The 18924-nt window shown below is 43.3% G+C and overlaps 1 pseudogene; it reads right to left on the bottom strand.

Annotated features, from left to right (window-relative positions):
- Nucleotides 1-549: 549 nt before the first annotated feature.
- On the bottom strand, nucleotides 550-10850 carry LOC117656407 (vomeronasal type-2 receptor 116-like; annotated as a pseudogene).
- Nucleotides 10851-18924: the final 8074 nt, after the last annotated feature.

Below are 18924 nucleotides of genomic sequence, written 5' to 3' on the forward strand. Positions count from 1 at the left end.
CACTGAGCCACCTAGTCGGGCTCATAAAACAGTGTTGTATCTTCAAAGTGATTTTGTTGCTTTACCTGAGCCTAAATTTGCTATCTCTTCTTTTTCTAATCTAGGCAAAGAAATACTTCTTTATGTATATTTAAAGCTTCATTCCACCAAGAATTGCTCCATTAAAATAATTGTTCAGGTGGTATCATTCATCTCTCAATTTAATTGGGAATGATGTAAAGTTTCATAATGACTGTCATTATCAGCTTCACCGGCAAAAGTCAATTTCTCAGCGGTTTTAAATGGGTCAGGAAATCAGTCAACAATCTTCAAAGAATCTTGAAATTTGTTCTCTGTGTTCCTTCTAATGTGTATTTTGATAGTAACCCAGTTATTATGTTACTATCAATAGAAAAGCTTAATTAAATCATATGGAAAACTGCTTGCTGAAAAATTAATATACCCTATTCCTCCAAAAAACAGATAGTCCTCAAAGAATTCTCAGCAACCCACCACTGGTATGTATACACAGACATACACACAAGCACAATTCAAAGCAGTTTTGCTTATTCAAAATGGAATCTTGTTCTTTTTTTATTTCTTATCTATTAATTGCTCTTTAGTGTTGAGTTCAGGCCTCAGTATAATTATATAGATTTTGGGGATGAAGATGCATCCCAGTAAACCAACATCAGAAGACAGAATAGAGAAGATCTCCACAGCTACCATGTATTTCCCCTTGGTGCTCAGGTAGGTGGGGACAAAAGTCAGCCAAACACTGCAGAAAACCAACATGCTGAAGGTGATGAACTTAGCTTCATTAAAACTGTCTGGCAACTTCCTGGCTAGGAAGGCCACAGTGAAGCTGAGAAGAGCCAAGAGGCCCAGGTAGCCCAAGACACAGTAAAACATGATGATGGAGCCTTCATGACATTCAACTATGATTTCTCCATGGAGTGTCTCCATGTCTAAATCTGGAAATGGAGGAGAAGTACTCAGCCAAACAATACAAATACCTAGTTGAATGAAGGAGCAGAACCAGATAATAGAATAAGCCAATTTTTGCCCCACCCATTTGTGGAATAGGCTTCCTGGCTTTGAAGCTAGGAATGCTATAACAACTGTGATGTTTTTGGCCAATATAGAAGAGATTGCAATAGAGAAGATAATGCCAAATGTTGTTTGTCGGAGGAGGCAGGTTGCCTTATTGGGCTTTCCAATGAACAGAAATGAGCAGAGGAAACAGAGAAAGAGGGAGATAAGTAGAAGGTAGGTGAGGTTGCGATTGTTGGCTTTGACAATGGGAGTGTCTTGTTGCTTAATGAAAATTGCAAGCACAATAACTGTGCAGAAGGAAAAGAGAAGAGCCAGAGACACAAGAGTAATGCCCAGTGGCTCTTCAAAGGAGAGGAAATTCATTGTCTTTGGAATGCACTCATTGTGAGCTTCGTTTGGAAATTGATCCTCTGGACAACTGTCACAATTCTCCATGTCTGTAAAGAGAAAAAGAATTTCTGAACGGAACCTAATTTTTCCCACATTTCAGAATTGCTTTTCTGGACTTCTCTCTAATGTGTTTTCTAAAACGCTTTGTAACTCTCAGGCCTTCAAATTTTTTTTTACTTGATTAGTTGATCAAAATATAGCAGAGTGGTATGTTGGCCTAGAGGTGGAGCTGTTGCCTCACAATCAGGAAACTGAGTTAGCTCCTAGGTAGAGGCAGATATTTCTCTCTCTGGACATAATGAGAATATATCTGCTGAACAAAGTTCCGCATTGGCGACAGGAAGGGCATCCGGCCATTAAACACTCTGCTAGCTCCATTCAGTTGCCCGGACTCCAACCCGCAAGGGATTATGGGGTCGTTAAATGATGATGATTAGTTGATCAGAATATATGGTAAAATACAAAGGAAAATAAAACGAGATAAAAGGGAAAAAGGGAGTGTTGAGTAGAAGGGGGAAAATGCATTGACTTTCCTCTCTTTTTAGCATAGTAGAAGATAATAACATTATACCTTCAACTTTTTATTCTTACACTATAACACAGTGATGACGAAACTTTTCAGCACCGAGTGCCAAAAAAGGTTGTGCAGAAACATCGCGTGCACACTCGCATGCTTGCTACACATGCACTCGCATGCTCGCTACACGTGCACTCGCACGCTCACCACACACGCACTTGCACGATCCCCACATGAACACTCGCATGCTCGCACTCGTGGCTGCACTCTGGAAAAACCAAACTTCTGGGTTCTAGTGCGCATGCACGCCTGATGATCAGCTGGCCAGCGTGCATGCACACCCTGATTTTCAGCACTGCCACGCACACGAAGGACAGCTGATCATCACATACGCATGCACTACAGAAACCCGGAAGACAAACAGGCAAGGCTGCACGTGCCAGCAAGTGGTGGGTTCCTCCCGGTTTGGACCGGTTCTCCCGAGCCGGTAGCGGTGACAATATGACGTCACCGAACTGGTTCTGCCCCCCCACAGAATGCCAAATACAAGCTGGGTGGATACAACCTCATAGACAACCCTCACTCTGTCAAGGACCTCGGAGTACTCATCTCAAATGATCTAAGTGCCAGAGCTCACTGTAACAACATTGCCAAAAAGGCACTAAGAGTAGTTAACCTAATATTGCAAAGCTTCTTCTCTGGTAATATTGTACTGCAAATTAGGGCATACAAAACCTTTGCCAGACCAATTCTTAAAGACAGCTCATCTGCCTGGAACCCGCACTATATATCGGACATGAATACAATTGAGTGAGTGCAGAGGTATTTCACGAGATGAATACTCCACTCCGCTGCTCACAACAGAATACCTTATCCCACCAGGCTTGAAATTTTGGGCTTAGACAATTCAGAACTACGCCGCCTTTGGTCTGACCTAAGTGTAGTACATAAAATTATCTGCTACAACATCCTGCCTGTCAATGACTACTTCAGCTTCAACCACAATAATACATGAGCACACAATAGATACAAACTTAAGGTAAACAGCTCCAAACTCGATTGCAGAAAATACAACTTCAGCAACAGAGTGGTCAATGCACTCCCTGATTTTGTGGTTTCATCCCCAAACCCCCATAACTTTAACCTTCGACTATCTGCTGTTGACCTCACCCCATTCCTAAGAGGTCCGTAAGGGGTGTGCATAAGTGCACCAACATGCCTACTATCCCTGTCCTACTGTCCCCATTTATTTGCATCCATTTCCTGTAACCATAATCATGTTTATACTTATACATGTTTGACAAATAAATAAAATAATAAAATAATAAAATAATAAAATAATAAAATAATAAAATAATAAAATAATAAAATAATAAAATAATAAAATAATAAAATAATAAAATAATAAAATAATAAAATAATAAAATAAATAAATCTATCTATCTTGTGGGGAAAAAAAGGAAATGCTTTAGATCTGGAAAACAGGCAGAAGCACTAGAGGATAGTGTCCTATTTCATGACTGCTTGCTTCATGTGAGGTGCCCCATTATTTCACTTAAATTCAGCCTCAAGGAATTGCATCTACATGAAGGGAAGTATGCAGTGGGGTACCCCAAGGCTCTGTTTTAGGCCAGTACTCTTCAACATCTTCATCAATGATTTGGATGAGGGGATAGAGGGGGAACTCATCAAATTGCAGACGACACCAAGCTAGCAGGAACAGCCAACACTTCAGAAGATAGGCTTAAGATACAGAAGGATCTTGACAGACTTGAACACTGGGCACTATCTAATAAAACGTAAGGTTCTACATTTAGGCAAGAAAAACAAAATGCACAGGTACAGTATATGTGGTACTCAGTAGTAGTAACTGTGAGAGGGATCTTGGAATCCTAGTAGACAATCATTTAAATATGAGCCAGCAGTGTGTAGCAGCTGCCAAAAAATCCAACACAGTTCTAGGCTGCATAAACAGAGGGATAGAATCAAGATCACGTGAAGTGTTAATACCACTTTATAATGCCTTGGTAAAGCCACACTTGGAATACTGCATCCACTTTTGGTTGCCACGATTTTAAAAAAAAAAGTTGAAACTTTAGAAAGAGTGCAGAGAAGAGCAACAAAGATAATTAGGGGACTGGAAGCTAAAACATATTGATCTGTCCCCGTCCACACACACACACAAACACAGCCAGCCGAGGGTTAAGGAAACACTTTGGCACACACCCAGGTCTTATCTCCAACTTGGCAGCGATTTACACACAGTCTGCCAAGTGCGTTTATTTCCACAAAACAGAAAGATAAGATACTTAGTGTACAAAAAGTCCAAGCAGAATAATATTTCTCTCAGCAGTTCCGGACGAGGCTTTAGTGACTATCCAAGGTTTACTTTTGTTCATCACAAGGATCACTGACCACCACCCTCTATTATATAGTCTCTGGGGTGTGGTCCAGTGACTCAGTTCTAATCCCTAGCATGCCTCCTGAGCTGCTGCAATCGTTTATCACGCCTTCGGAGGCGTGCGTCCAGGAATGATGTTTCTCCGTCACTCTGATCCGAGCCACCTGTCTCCCTGCTAATCTCCTCTCCCTCGGCCGGCACCTGAGACAATGCCAGAGGGGAGGGGCCTGGAGAGGGAGGCCTGGCTGACTCCTCTTCCTCATGCTCGGAGCTTTCTTCCTCCGATGGGACAGGCTCAGAGGGCGGGGCCACAACACATATGAAGAACAGTTGCTGGAACTGGGTATGTCTAGTTTGATGAAAAGAAGGGCTAGGGGTGACATGATAGCAGTGTTCCAATATCTCAGGTGCTGCCACAAAGAACAGGGAGTCAAGCTATTCTCCAAGGACAGGACAAGAAGCAATGAGTGGAAACTCATCAAGGAGAGAAGCAACCTGGAACGAAGGAGAAATTTCCTGACAGAACAATTAACCACTGAAACAACTTGCCTCCAGAAGTTGTAAATGCTCCAACACTCGAAGTTTTTAAGAAGAGATTGGATAACCATTTGTCTGAAATAGTATAGGGTTTCCTGCCTAAGCAGGGGGTTGGACTAGAAGACCTCCAAGGTCCCTTCCAACTCTGCTATTCTAACTAAATAAAGCAAGCAAATAATATTGAAGAGATTCTTATTCACTGCGATACAGGCTACAGAAATGAACTTTCAGGCATAGGTCCATTGCGATGCTATAAATCTTACCTGTTTGTCTGGATATCATATTTTCAGGACACGAGCACAAGCATAGCAGCAAAATTTCCGCCCTTCAATCTTGAGCTTTCTCTTTCCAAGAGGACAAGGCTCATTACACAAGGAGGGAGGAGGTAGCTGTCCCAAATAAACCAAGAGGTCAATATAAACGTTTTATTTTTGCTTACAGCCAATGAATAAGAACAAGAGTATTGACAGTCAGTTCTGCCATGAAGCTGACACAGACAGTTTAACCTTAAAAAATGTTGTCATATCCAGGAATATAACTGAGTTGTATTTCATTTCCTATTAGTTTAGCCAAAGTTTAATCAACGAAATACAGTCCAGATTTATATCCGGACCTTGAATATTTCTGATATTCTTCCACATTCAAGGTGCTGGTTGTCACCTATGACAGGTCAGCAACTTGCGGCTCTGGAGCCGCATGTGGCTCTTTCACCCCTCTGCTGTGGCTCCCTATCGCTCAAAATATGTGTCACAACCGCCAATGTCGTGCATGCTATTTATTGAGCAATTTTTCAACCCCTGGTAGGCCAACCATGGATAAATCCAAGAAAAGAAAAGTTTCAGAAGAAAACAGAATGTTTAATTCAACTACATATGCTAGTTTTGTGGCCGCTCAAGAAATAGTCAGGCACGGGAAGGGTTTTGTGGCTCCCGGTGTTTTCTTTTCTGTGGGAAATGGGTCCAGATGGTTCTTTGAGTATTTAAGGTTGCAGACCCCTGGGTTAGGACAAGTAGAGGAAAAAGGATGCCGCGCTAGGAAGAGACTCTATGGTGGGGGAACCGACTTCCAGTTGGCAGAGGAAAAAGGATGCCGTGCTAGAAGGAGACTCTATGGTGGGTGAACCGGACTTCTGATCGGCTCCAGAATTGAACAGGGGCTTCTGGGTAGGACCTTTGCAGCTCTTTGAGTGTTTAAGGTTGCCGACCCCTGACCTATGAAGTCCTACGTGGCATAAAGACCTGGTTACATGACTCACTGCTCGTCTTCCATAGTATCTGCTCAGTTGGTTCGAGCTGGCAGCATTGGCACACTCCTGGTTCCATTGACTAAATTATGCAATTTATTGGGATCCTGGAAGTGCATGTTCCCTGTAAAAGCTCCTGCTCTCTGGAATGAGCCTTCTCCCAAATTCAAATGCCCCATGTCCTTTTACTATTTCAAAGATTCCCGAAGATATATTGTCCACCTAGGCCTTTGGCAAAAATGTTTGATATTCACTTCTTTCTTTTCCCTGTTTCCTCGTCCATTTTTGCTTTTCTGTGTTTTATGTCTTTGTATGGTTTCTTCTTGGTTTCAATTTGTAAACTGCCCAGCAAGACTAGCAGTTGAGTGGCATATAAATTTGAAGTATTATGAATAGATGCACATTCAGTGAGTACTTTAGATTGGATTTGGCACTTTTATCCACCTATTGAGTCCATCTGAAGAATCTGGGTTAGGGAGATGTTATAATTTGGTGCTGTTAAAAGTATCATCACAATATATCAACTGTTCCAAGTAAAGCTGCCTTTTGCAATTGACTGATGTTGATTTTTTTGTCAATTCCAAACAACAACCAGTTGCAAAAGGCAGTTCTGCTTGGAACAGCTTACATCCTGCAACAACACCATCAAACCACAAGATCTTCCTACCCCAGGTCCTTGAGCAAGACTTAATAGGTGACTAACAAGGCCAAATCTGTATAAACATCTGGCTGATTGTACAAGCAACTTTAATTTACTGGCAATGAATGGAAAGAATCCCAAACTTTGAGGGTTTGAATAGATCTGAGAGTTTGAGGTTGTTAATTGTTTATTTCACAGGAAGAAAAAGAAGAGTTTTCCTCTGCCAGCATTAAATATATCATTGAAATTTGATCACATATAAGTTCCTTCTTTAGAATGAAAGTTTATATATCAATGGTTGCTTCATTTGGACAGGCCAACATCTGGGCATGTTACTGTGATTATACCATTCAGTGAGAGTAAATTTCTATGCAAAAGTTGGAAATTCTAAAGAATTAGAATGTCCATCATTAAACAATACAATAGTACATTTGTTTTTGGATATTTTTGACAGAGATTGATTGAAATGTAATTGGGGCCTATGAGTTAGTTGTTATCAATGGTCCAAAGGAAAGGCTAGATGCGAGAAAAGGAACATATACAAAATTGTTCTTTTTGTCCATATTATGGTACCTGAGTGAATCCATGATGCCACTGGATTTTATCTTGATGAATGAAGAACATTCTTCCTGGAGGTGCCTGCAGATCTATTTCTCCAACTGGGATATTGATATAGGAGTTGTTTGGGAAAGTAACCAAATTTACAATGTCAAATCCAGCTTCTAGGGCTTCATCTTCATTTAATTTAATTTCATCTCCAGCATTGTTGTTGAAAGAAATTCTCTGCAGAAATGAGTGGAGCTTGCAGAACAAACACCAACATTGTTTAGAGAGAAACCAATATGCTTCCTAATCGCCTCATACAACAGCCTCTTTTTAAATTTGGAGCCTTTCCTCACCAGGAATAAAAAAAATACGGAGGACGTCAGCAGTTTAATTGTTATTATTGGTAATATTCCACATTGGACATTAAAATATTTTTTGTTACTCAGTGATTTTCTTTTAGACTTAGACTAACTTTATTGTCTCTTTGAATGTACACTAATCAGCATACATTAAAATGAAATTTCATTGCATACAGCTCTCAAAGGGTCACCACCTCCAGTATACACTACATAAACATGGCAAAATAAAGAAATACAAAATTATGCATATTCCCACATATATTATATGACACAGAGATTTGGTGTAAGAAGTAGTCAGAAGAATATAATACAGAGCAGGGGTGGGATTCAAAAACTTTAGCAACTGGTTCTCTGCCCGGTTGCTGGGTGGGCATGGCCATGGTGGGCGTGGCCTACTTGGCCTTCTGCACCATGGGGGGCATTTTCTCCCTCCCCAGGCTTTCCTTGAGCTTCTGGGAGGGTGAAAACGGCCTTCTCTAGGCTCTGGAGACGCTCCAGAGGCCAGAAACGAGCCCATTTCTGGACTTCTGGTACTTCCGGTAGGCCTGTTTTTGCCCTCCCCAGGCTCTGGATACTTTCATCAAGCCTCTGGGAGGGTGAAAATGGCCTCCCCTGGGCTCCGGAGGCCTTCTGGAGGCCAGAAATGGGCCTGTTTCTGGACTTCCAGAACTTCTGGTAGGCTCATTTTTCACCCTCCCAGAGCCTCCGTGTGGGTCCTGCACTTACCTGACGTCCAAAACGGGTCATGTAGAGACTCCTGGGAGGGGCGGGTAGGGTTGGGTGGGGCCACCCAGTCCTTGCAACTACCGGTTCGGTGAACCAGATGTAAAATTAGCATCCAGTTCACCTGAACTTGTCCGAACTGGCTGAATCCCACCCCTGGTACCAACTTGAACTAACCATTTTAGAAAGTTGGAAAACAACAAGAAGCAATCAGAAGAATACAGTACTGACTTGAACTAATCAAGAAGAGATCCAACCGAGGAGAAATTTCCAAACAGAACAATTAATCAGTGAAATGACCTCCCTCCAGATGTTGTGGGTGCTCCAACATTGGAGGTTATTAAGAAGAGATTGGACAACCACACAATGTCTGAAATGGTATAGGACTGTGATGGCGAACCTATGGCATGCCTGGAGGCTGTGTGGGTCTGGATGGGGAGAAATAGGCTCAGACTCAACCCTTCCAAGACCGAGTGGTTGTGGCTTCCGGCGTCCCGGTATAGTCAGCTGGTGCCATTGCTGACTATTGGGGGTGAATCTTTGCCCCCCACAGAGAGGGCTCACAATCTGGGTGTCCTCCTGGACGCACGGCTGTCTTTAGAAGAGCATATGACGGCCGTGGCCAGGGGGGCTTTTTATCAGGTTCGCCTGATCCACCAGTTGCATCCCTTTCTGGACCGGGATGCCCTGTGCATGGTCACTCATGTCCTTGTCACCTCCCACCTGGACTACTGCAATGCTCTCTATATGGGGCTCCCCTTGAAGAGCACTCGGAGGCTCCAACTGGTTCAGAACACGGCTGTGTAGGTGGTTATGGGCACACCCCATTGCGCCCATGTAACACCTTTCCTGTGTGAGCTGCACTGGCTCCCAGTGGTCTTCCAAGTGCAATTCAAGGTGTTGGTTACCACCTTTAAAGCGCTCCATGGCATAGGACCAGGGTATCTATGGGACCGCCTTCTGCCTCCCACTGACCAGTTCGCTCCCACAGAGAGGGACTCCTCAGGGTGCCATCGGCCAAATTATGTTGGCTGGCGACACCCAGGAGGAGAGCCTTCTCTGTGGGAGCTCCTGCCCTTTGGAACGAACTGCCCCTGGAAATACGTAAAATCTCTGAACTCCGGGTTTTTTGCTGTGCCCTCAAGACCTTGCTGTTCCGACAGGCGGGGCTGTCAAATTAAATGATTTTAAATTGGAGTTTTAATTTCGGCCAAAAAGTATTTGGCCAAAACTATTTAATGATTTTAATTAATTTTAATTATGATATCTGTATATTTATGTTTTTAAATTGCTGTACACCAACCCGAGTCCTTCAGGAGAAGGGCGGTATATAAATAAAATTATAAATAAATAAATAAAATACCACAGGTGGCACACGGAGCCATATCTATGGGCATGCAAGCGTTGCCCTAGCTCAGCTCCAGTGCACATGCGTGCGCTGGCAAGCTGATTTTCAGGCCTTCCTGGCCCACCGGAAGTCAGGAAATGGGTTGTTTACAGCCTCTGGAGGGCCTCCAGCGGGGTAGGGAAAGCCATTTTTGCCCTCCCCAGGCTCCTAGAAAGCCGGGCCCACTGTGCCATCGTGTGCCAAAAGCAGGGGGAGTGTGTGTGTGTGTGTGTCGCATGTGCATGACCCCCCTGCACTCCTCCCGCTTTTGGCACGTGATGGCAAAAAGGTTAGCCATCACTGGTATAGGGTCTCCTGCCTGAGGAGGGAGGTCGGAGTAAAAGACCTCCCAAATCCCTTCCAACTCTGGTGGTCTGTTATTCTGTTATTTATGCAGAGAATTGGACAGGCAGGAGAAGGCTAAAGACCAGTTGAGTTGGTGTGGAAAGAGGGAAAAGCTGAGGTGTGTAGGCAAAGGACAATACCTTCAGTGGATCAACATTTGTAGTTCATGAATGTTCAATGAAGGTGAACATCTATGATCTTTAGATAGCTGACCTACAATGATTTGTAGAGTCTTTAAGTCCTGGCACTCTGTTTTAACCATGGAGAATGTTTTAAAAAAGCACTGAGAAAGAGGAAATCTTACCTGCCAGGCTTCTACAACCTTTGATTGTATTTGATCCATGTCCTTTCGTACATTCTGATGTGTCCTAATTGTGTTAGCAGCATGTAAGTCTTGAGCCACAGTATAGATGGCATTGTAGATACTGTAACTATGGCTAAGTATGCTGGTTTCAAAGAAGGATGCGAGAAGGTCCTCCAATCTTTCTTCTCCAGTACATTCCCCATCTTCAGGAGCATCTTTATTTGGTACTGAGCAGCTAAAAGCCTGGTTCCAAAAATCTCTAATAAAGCCATCCTGATTTGCCCCAGAAGGGGTGACAGTCTGTATGTATTGTTGGAAACCTGGAAGTTCTTTTTTCGTAATTGAGAAGGAAATTGCTCCATGAAACATTTGCATATCAAGCTCCCTTTGGAAAGTATGTAATGTGAAATCATTTTGTGCCATTGTGATCCACTTTTCTTGCAGAATGTTTCTGTGAGGTATCAAGATCCATTGGCAGAAAAACTGGGGTCAGAAGTAGAGTAGAGGCCAGCCACATAAAGACTATATTTTCTCCATGTATAATCACTGCATTTGCTGTTTTCTCTGTGAACAAACTAACGTGCCTCACACATCGTTTAACCAAGTCTAATCCTTCATAAAAATGGAAATTTCTGTCAACCCTTTCAGTGAATTCAGAGCAGATTTCATTTTGCGAGAGCATGGATTCCAGAGTTTGTATGAAATGTTCTCCATATTTGTCATCTACAATGACAAATCCTACCCATTTCCATCCAAAGTACAGAAGGAGCTGGACTAAACCTTCGTACTGGAGATATTCATCAGGGGCCATGCGATAAAAAGGGGGGAAACGTGATTCATCAGTCGCTACCAATTGAAATGAGCCATATGAAATCTAAAAAAGAAAGAAAGGAGGAATAAGAGAAAGAGAGGGAATGATAAAGTAAGTGAAAGTATCAATGGATGCATTCTATTTCTTTTGATTTAAACACTTTCACTTTAAAAATATGGAAGTTTAATATTTTAATTTAGTTTAGAGATTTCCCCAAAAGGGAAAGACTTTTAATAGTTCTCTCTCTCTCTCTCTCTCTGTCTCTCTGTCTCTCTCTCTGTCTGTCTGTCTCTCTCTCTCTGTCCCTCTGTCTCTTTCTGTCTCTTTGTCTTTTTCTCTCTGTCTGTCTCTCTGTCTGTCTCTCTCTCTGTCTGTATGTCTGTCTCTCTACATATACACATCTATGTCTGTCTGTCTGTCTATCCACCCACCCACCCATCTATCTATCTATCTACCGTGTTTCCCCGAAAATAAGACCCTGTCTCATCTTTTTTTGAACTCCGAAATAAGCGCTTGGCCTTATTTTCAGGAAGGTCTTATTATTTTGGGGTGCATGGAGCAAGACGGGGCTCCTCTTGCCATCTTATCTGATTTACAACTCTGTTTCCCTAACCCTAACCAGAGGAAATGGTGGGGACTGGCTGTGAATGGATTTAAATATTTTCAGGCAGAGGTTATTTTCGGGAGGGCTTATTTGGGGAGGGGGCTTATTTTCGCCCATGCTCTCAAAAGCCCAATTGGGCTTATTATCAGGGGATGTCTTATTTTCGGGTAAACAGAGTATCTATCATCTATCTATCATCTGTCTCAGCCCTTTTTTCTTGTAGGTAACTGAATCAACGGTTTTAATTCATCCTAGGTCAGCATATTCCATATATTGTCCTCTACATTTTTAAAATATTAAACCAAATATTCTTATACACATTATGTTTAAAATATACAAATTGAAATCAGTGAGCATGAAGATTCAAATATGCTCTAAAATTCTTTAAGTGTGGATTCATCTTACAATTTTTGAAAGCAGCCATATACTGAATTTAAATTTAGGTTAGTTGAATTCTACACCTTAAACTGTTTTTTTTCTTTTTGCCAAATTCTACATCTAATAAACCATGTTCCTTGATGGGAAAAATCAAGAGATTGTAATCTGGGTCATAGTAATAATTCCACAATTCTGCCCATCCTAATCTATGCATTCAACCTATGGGATCTTGAAAAGCTGCAAAATTTCTGCCATGCGTATGGATATTTCAGGGCTCATCCCTCCGATGATTCCCACAATTTTCTTTTCAGTTCCACAAATATAATTGGGGACAATATTATGCAATTTAAAAAGCAGGTCCAGAGTGGTACGATAGGTCATTAGTGCATCCGAATAGCTGTCATAGATGTGGAATCCAAGAGTGATGTTGGGCAAGATGTGGGGATCCTTGTTGATCTCGTTCACGGCAAACACTAAAGCCAAGATGTGTTGGTAGAACTTGGTTATCACACTGTAAATAAAGTGACTTGCTTCAAAAGAGTATTATGCTATGAGTTATGCTACTACAGAGATATCCAATGAGGAAAAAATAAGATGAAATGTTTTGATTTTGCCTTTCTAGATTTCCCTTACATTGTGCATATTAGAGATATTGCTGAATTTTCATAATTAAATTTCTCTCTTAAAATACAAGAGTCATATCTTTATGTAAAGTATTTAATTGTACACTTGAACAGATAGTTAAACTGTGATAGACCCATGCAAGTTAAAGGAAGGATCTTCTACATAGCTGAGTACAAAGTAATGAATTATCTCAGATTAATTGAAGCAGTGAGCTATCTCATATGAATAGGATGAACTATGAAAGACTTTACAGGAGGATTTGATTTCTGAAATATCTGAATTGTTGTCATGGAAGTCTACAGATGAATTCCTATTTTTTTCCATTCTTGGAATGGAGAAATTATTTTGATCTTAAAGTTCCATACAATCCTCTGTAAACTTTTATTTTATTCAATATTAGAATACATTCACATTATAACAATTAGTAGCTCCTCACAATCAGATCAAGGGCATCCAGTGTTTTGAAAACTAAACATTTTGCTCTTTGAAATGAGACAAAAAATTGGATAGCAGTAAACATTTCATCCTCCAGAACACTAAATCCTCCAAACCTAAAGCTTTGGAGAAGTTACTGAGTAGGAAAAAATGGAATGGGTTGATATTTTTTTTTGTAGTGTTTCTTACCCAGAAAGAGAATCTGAGCTGAGTGGAACTAATTTACGAGTATATATTACAGAAGATTTTATAGTGAGGAATGTAGAGCTGAAGAACATAATTATACATTTAGACATTCATGTTTCCTTCCACAGTAAACTGTTTCAGCTCTAAGAGCATAAGGGAAGACTGTGAGTAGAAGAACCCACATTTCTATTATTGCTGTAAACTTTTGGGTTTGAGCTTTAGGTTGCTCTTACAAAGATTATAAAATGCTCTGTGATCTTTTTTAAATAGGACCTCAACTATCTAATCAATACATAAAACAAAATAAAAGACATGGTATAAAGTTGCTATTAAGGATATGACTATCATACATTGATATTTTGTAGCATACATTGATTGAACCACTGTGGTTTACAGAAATGGAAAGAACAAAGCAGGATTGTATTCAAATCAATCAGGTAAGAGAGTGATTTCTTACAATGGGATGTCAACTGATTCCATAGAAGGATGTCTCTTGAAACTATATTTGGGGAACATGTAATGGACCAGGGACATCAATCCCCCAATGATAACTTCTCCCTCCTGGTACCATTCATGTGGAATTTTAAGGGCTTCCTCTCCAATGCACTTTAGAGGTTGTACCTTCGGGGTCAACTGTAGAAGCAGTAATATAGCAATAATCCCCAACATTCCTACTCATTTGGCTTCTCCTGTATTGCTGTTGCCAAAAGTCTAGATTCAAACAGATGCTATAGACCACAGAATAACTGCTATCTACATTTAGATGTGACTTAAGATTTTGTCACGTCTCAATGTGATTCCTTTTCTTAAGCCTCATTTATTTTTCCATGCTCAAAGTGTGAAGGGCAGGGTTGCTCTCGATTCAAATTCAAGAATTCAAAGGATTCTTTCTTTACTGTCAATTTAAGAAAGCATCAGCCAAAACCAATATCAAGCAGATTGGCCACCACAATGTTTTCTCTTGGTCCTCCTACTGTGAGGCTTTAGCAGAATTTTACTTGTCTTATAGAATTCCTCCAACAGGAATGCCCTCATGTATCTTGCATGTATAGCATTATGGAGGAAGTCCCACTTATTCAAATATGAGAGAATCCATCAGCTGTGAAATTGAATAGCAGTTTAAACATATTAGCACAAAATCCACAAGCACTACGTATGCGTGGTAATAACAAGAAATAAGTACAAAATCCTGAGAACCCAATTTATGGCTGCAGTTGTTTTACTTATCCTGTGCTGATTGGGCCCACTTCAGCCACTTTTTGAGGAATGGCCCTCAGTATGGAATGACACATTGGAGGTTCATATCTATTCTGGTATTTGCCCTTGGTATTTCCTTCAGATGCATCTTGACAGCCACTGGAGGATTGACTTGTTAATGTAATTATAGTGTTTGTGATAACTCGAGAGATGATAACTTTGCTAGTTGAAATGCTAGAACAAACATGTTTGTGAAATGCCAGGGAAACTTTTTCTGAGATTGAGGATGTATGGTTGAGGTCGATACTTTGGCGAAGTCACCTTTTGTCCATGATTCTGCATAAAAGATTTGTAGCCATATACATTTTCTTAACATGTCAACCAAACACACAAAGGCATGTGAATGATGGCAAACATACGTGTCCTACAATAATATTGCAGGACCCAATCTGGGTCGGTCACCAGGACCACAGGTTTAATCTTCTGAGCTTTGGGACTTGTGACAGCTATTAAGTTGTTTCCTTGTGTTGTCAAGTCGTCAGCTCCTAAGTACCTGGTATCTTGGTGGTAAATCAGCACTCCTTTTGACTGACAAGGGGCCTGATTCCCAGGCTTGAATCAGTTTCCTGGCTATTTTTGTACCTGCTCAGCCAACAATCTTAATAGCTGCGAAAATGAATGTATGTCCTTGTTCATTGCAATGTGGAGCTGAGGACCTGACAACACAAGGAAATATTAGCCAACAAGTTAATAGCAGGCCAGGAGGCAGACCTGACATCACAATGATACGACGTACTTTCCATAGGGCTCTATGGAAGTTCGCCGAATTCCTCCTGCTAGAGGGTCTCTTGGGAGACAACATTGCTTGGATTGGGGGGAGGGGTGTGACTGTGGGGGCCCAGGAAGGGGGAGTGGGAAGAGGAGTCCCGGTTGCCTCTTGGGGACTGGACCTCCCTCCTTTCCATTTGCCAGAGCTGTCTCAGTTGTGGCCATGGGTAGGAGACGTGTCCCTCATGTGCAGCGGAGATGGGGGACAAGGTTGGGTGTCCAGGCAAAGCTCACAGGAGCTGCAGCATGGTGTCACTCCTACACTGCTACCTGTTTTGCCTCACCTCACAGCAGCAGCAGCACCACCAGCCTCACCAGCAGCAGGAGGAGGCTGTCAGCACTTCGACGCTGGCATAGAGACCAGAGGAGAGAGAGAGATAAGCTCTGAACTTTTGCTTGCTAAATCCCTTTGAAGTCGGGTTGCCATGGAAATGAAGGGGGGAGACATTCCTGGGAAATGACAAGACAAGAAGTCTGGAGAATGACTTGGAAGATAGCCAATGAGAAGCAGAGATTTGGGGATCGGAAAGGGAGGGATTGGGGGGGCAAAAGGTCAGTCTTGTCCGCATCGAGTCATGATCCGGTGGCTGTGCTCAATTAAAGAAAAGATTTCCTTAAAGATTGGCAGTTTGGAAATTCATTTATTTTGAGATAGCATCGAAGTCTGACAGAGGCAGAGGCACGAGTCGGAGACACGTGATCTGCCCCATCAGATATGCTGCCCAGCCACTTGCCCACTCTGCCCAGCCATCTGTGTTTCATTGCCCATGGCTGCCCCAGGGCAGGCATCCATGTGGCACATCCAATGGGATGTACCCATTGGATGTGCCATATGGATGCCTGCCCTGGTGCAGCTGTGGGCAACCAAAGACAGATGGCTGGACACCCCCCCCCCAATCCGAGCAATGTTGAGCTGTGACCATGCCCACCTAGCCCCTGCAGGGCAACCACAATGTTGAGGGCTGACAATCTTAATTGGACATCACCTGAAAATAAGATGGATCATGTGTCTCTCCAAGGCAAGGCATGTTGCAAGGCAAGGCAGATGGTGGAGTGGATGTAGCTCCATGCCATGGCCCCTGCAAACTCAGTTCAAGCTGTCCAACCTTGTCCTCTAGCTACTCTACTGGTTAGATGGTTCTGTCCCAGGCACCTGATGGACTCAGATAGGTTCTGGATGGAGCTTGGGCCATTCCCTGAGGCACTGGCTCACAGCTCGACTGAAGAACTAGTGGCCACCTGGGATAGGGCAGCCGCTGGGGCTTTGGACCACATTGTGCCTTTGCGGCCTCTGACTCGGCACCAATCTCAATTGGCTCCTTGGTTTTCTGAGGAGCTGAGAGAATTGAAGCACCAGAAAAGATGCCTGGAGAGCAGTTGGAGGCCAGCCGTTCCGAATCTGACCGATGGTATGGTAATATGGTAAGGTCTCATATTAAGACCTACCTAGTGGCGATCAAAACGGCAAAATTTAATTATTTTTCCACTCTGATTGCATCTGCGGATAACCGCCCATCCGCCCTGTTTAGGGTGACCCATTCCCTACTCTATTCGGGAGTGCGAGAAGACCCCTTGCAGGGTAGGGTTGAGGATTTTGTGCAATATCTGCATGATAAAATCGCTCAGATTCGGGAGGGCTTGGACTCTGATTGGATGGATTCAGATGGGGTGATGGAGGTGGGTCTTGAGAGTGTTAGCTGGGAGGAGTTTGACCTTGTGACTCCTGAGGATGAGGACAGGGTCCTGTGTAGGCTGAATGCGGCCACATGTTTGTTGGACCTGTGTCCCTCCTGGTTGGTGCTGGCTTCCCGGGAGGTTACACGAGGCTGGCTCCAGGGGATTATTAACACTTCTTTGAGTGAGGGTTTCTTTCCCACCACTTTGAAAGAGGCGGTGGTGAGGCCCCTCCTCAAGAAGCCTTCCCTGGACCCGGCTGTTTTATCAAATTAACGTCTTGTCTCCAACCTTCGTTTTGTGGCGAAGGTTGTTGAGAGTGTGGTGGCACGACAGCTTCCTCAGCACCTGGATGAAGCGGACTATCTAGATCCATTCCAGTCATATTTCAGGCCTGGGTATAGCATGGAAACGGCATTGGTCGCATTGGTAGATGATCTCTGGAGGGCTCGGGACAGGGGTTATTCCTCTGTCCTGGTCCTGTTAGATCTCTCGGCGGCTTTTGATACCATCGACCATGGTATCATGCTGTGCTGGCTGGAGGGGTTAGGAGTGGGGGGCACCATTCTATGATGGTTCGCCTCCTTCCTCTCCAGCCGTATGCAGTCTGTGTTGGCAGGGGGGCAGAGGTCAACCCCAAGACACCTAGTTTGTGGGGTGCCACAGGGGTCGGTTCTCTTGCCCCTCCTGTTCAACATTTATGTGAAGCCACTGGGTGAGATCATCCATGGCTTCGGGGTGGATTTCCATCAGTACGCTGATGATACTCAGCTGTACATTTCCACCCCGGGCCACCCCAATGATGCCCTTGAAGTGATGACCCGGTGCCTGGAAGCCATACGGATCTGGATGGGGAGGAACAAGCTCAGATTCAACCCCTCCAAGACCGAGTGGCTGTGGTTTCCGGTGTCCCATCATAGTCAGTTGACTCCATCACTGACTATTGGGGGTGAGATCTTGACCCCCTCAGAGAGGGTTCGCAACTTGGGTGTCCTTCTGGACTCACAGCTGTCTTTAGAAGACCATCTAACAGCTGTGGCCAGAGGAGCTTTTCATTAGGTTCGCCTGATTTATTAGTTGCGTCCCTTTCTGGACCGGAACTCCCTATGCACAGTCATTCATGCCCTCGTCACCTCCCATCTGGACTACTGTAATGCTCTCTACATGGGGCTCCCCTTGAAGAGCACCCTGTGGCTCCAACTGGTCCAGAATGTGGCCGTGCGGGTAGTTATGGGAGCGACTTGACGCTCCCATGTAACACCGCTCCTGCGTGAGCTGCACTGGCTCCCGGTGGTCTTCCGGGTGCGATTCAAGGTGTTGGTTGCCACCTTTAAAGCACTCCATGGCTTGGGACCTGGGTATTTACGAGACCACATTCTGCCACCGATAGCCTCCCATCGACCGGTATGCTCCCACAGAGAGGGGCTCCTCCGGGTGCCGTTGGCTAGGCAATGTCGGCTGATGACCCCCAGGGGGAGAGCATTCTCTGTAGGGGCCCCTACCCTCTGGAATGAGCTGCCCCTGGAGATTCGTAGGATTCACGACCTTCATACCTTTGGTCGTGCCCTAAAAACATTATTATTCCAACAAGCAGGGCTGGCCTTAATAATAATAACATTTTACTATTTAAATGGGTTGTTTTATTAGAGTTTTTTGGCCAATTTATTTAATTGTTTTAAATTGCTTTTAATTTTTACATTGTCATGGTTTTATTTTTGTCTGTACACCACCCTGAGTCCTTCAGGAGAAGGGCAGTATAG

Source organism: Pantherophis guttatus, chromosome 4 (genome assembly GCF_059756535.1).
Source record: "Pantherophis guttatus breed Tessera chromosome 4, ASM5975653v1, whole genome shotgun sequence".
Classification (NCBI taxonomy): domain Eukaryota; kingdom Metazoa; phylum Chordata; class Lepidosauria; order Squamata; family Colubridae; genus Pantherophis; species Pantherophis guttatus.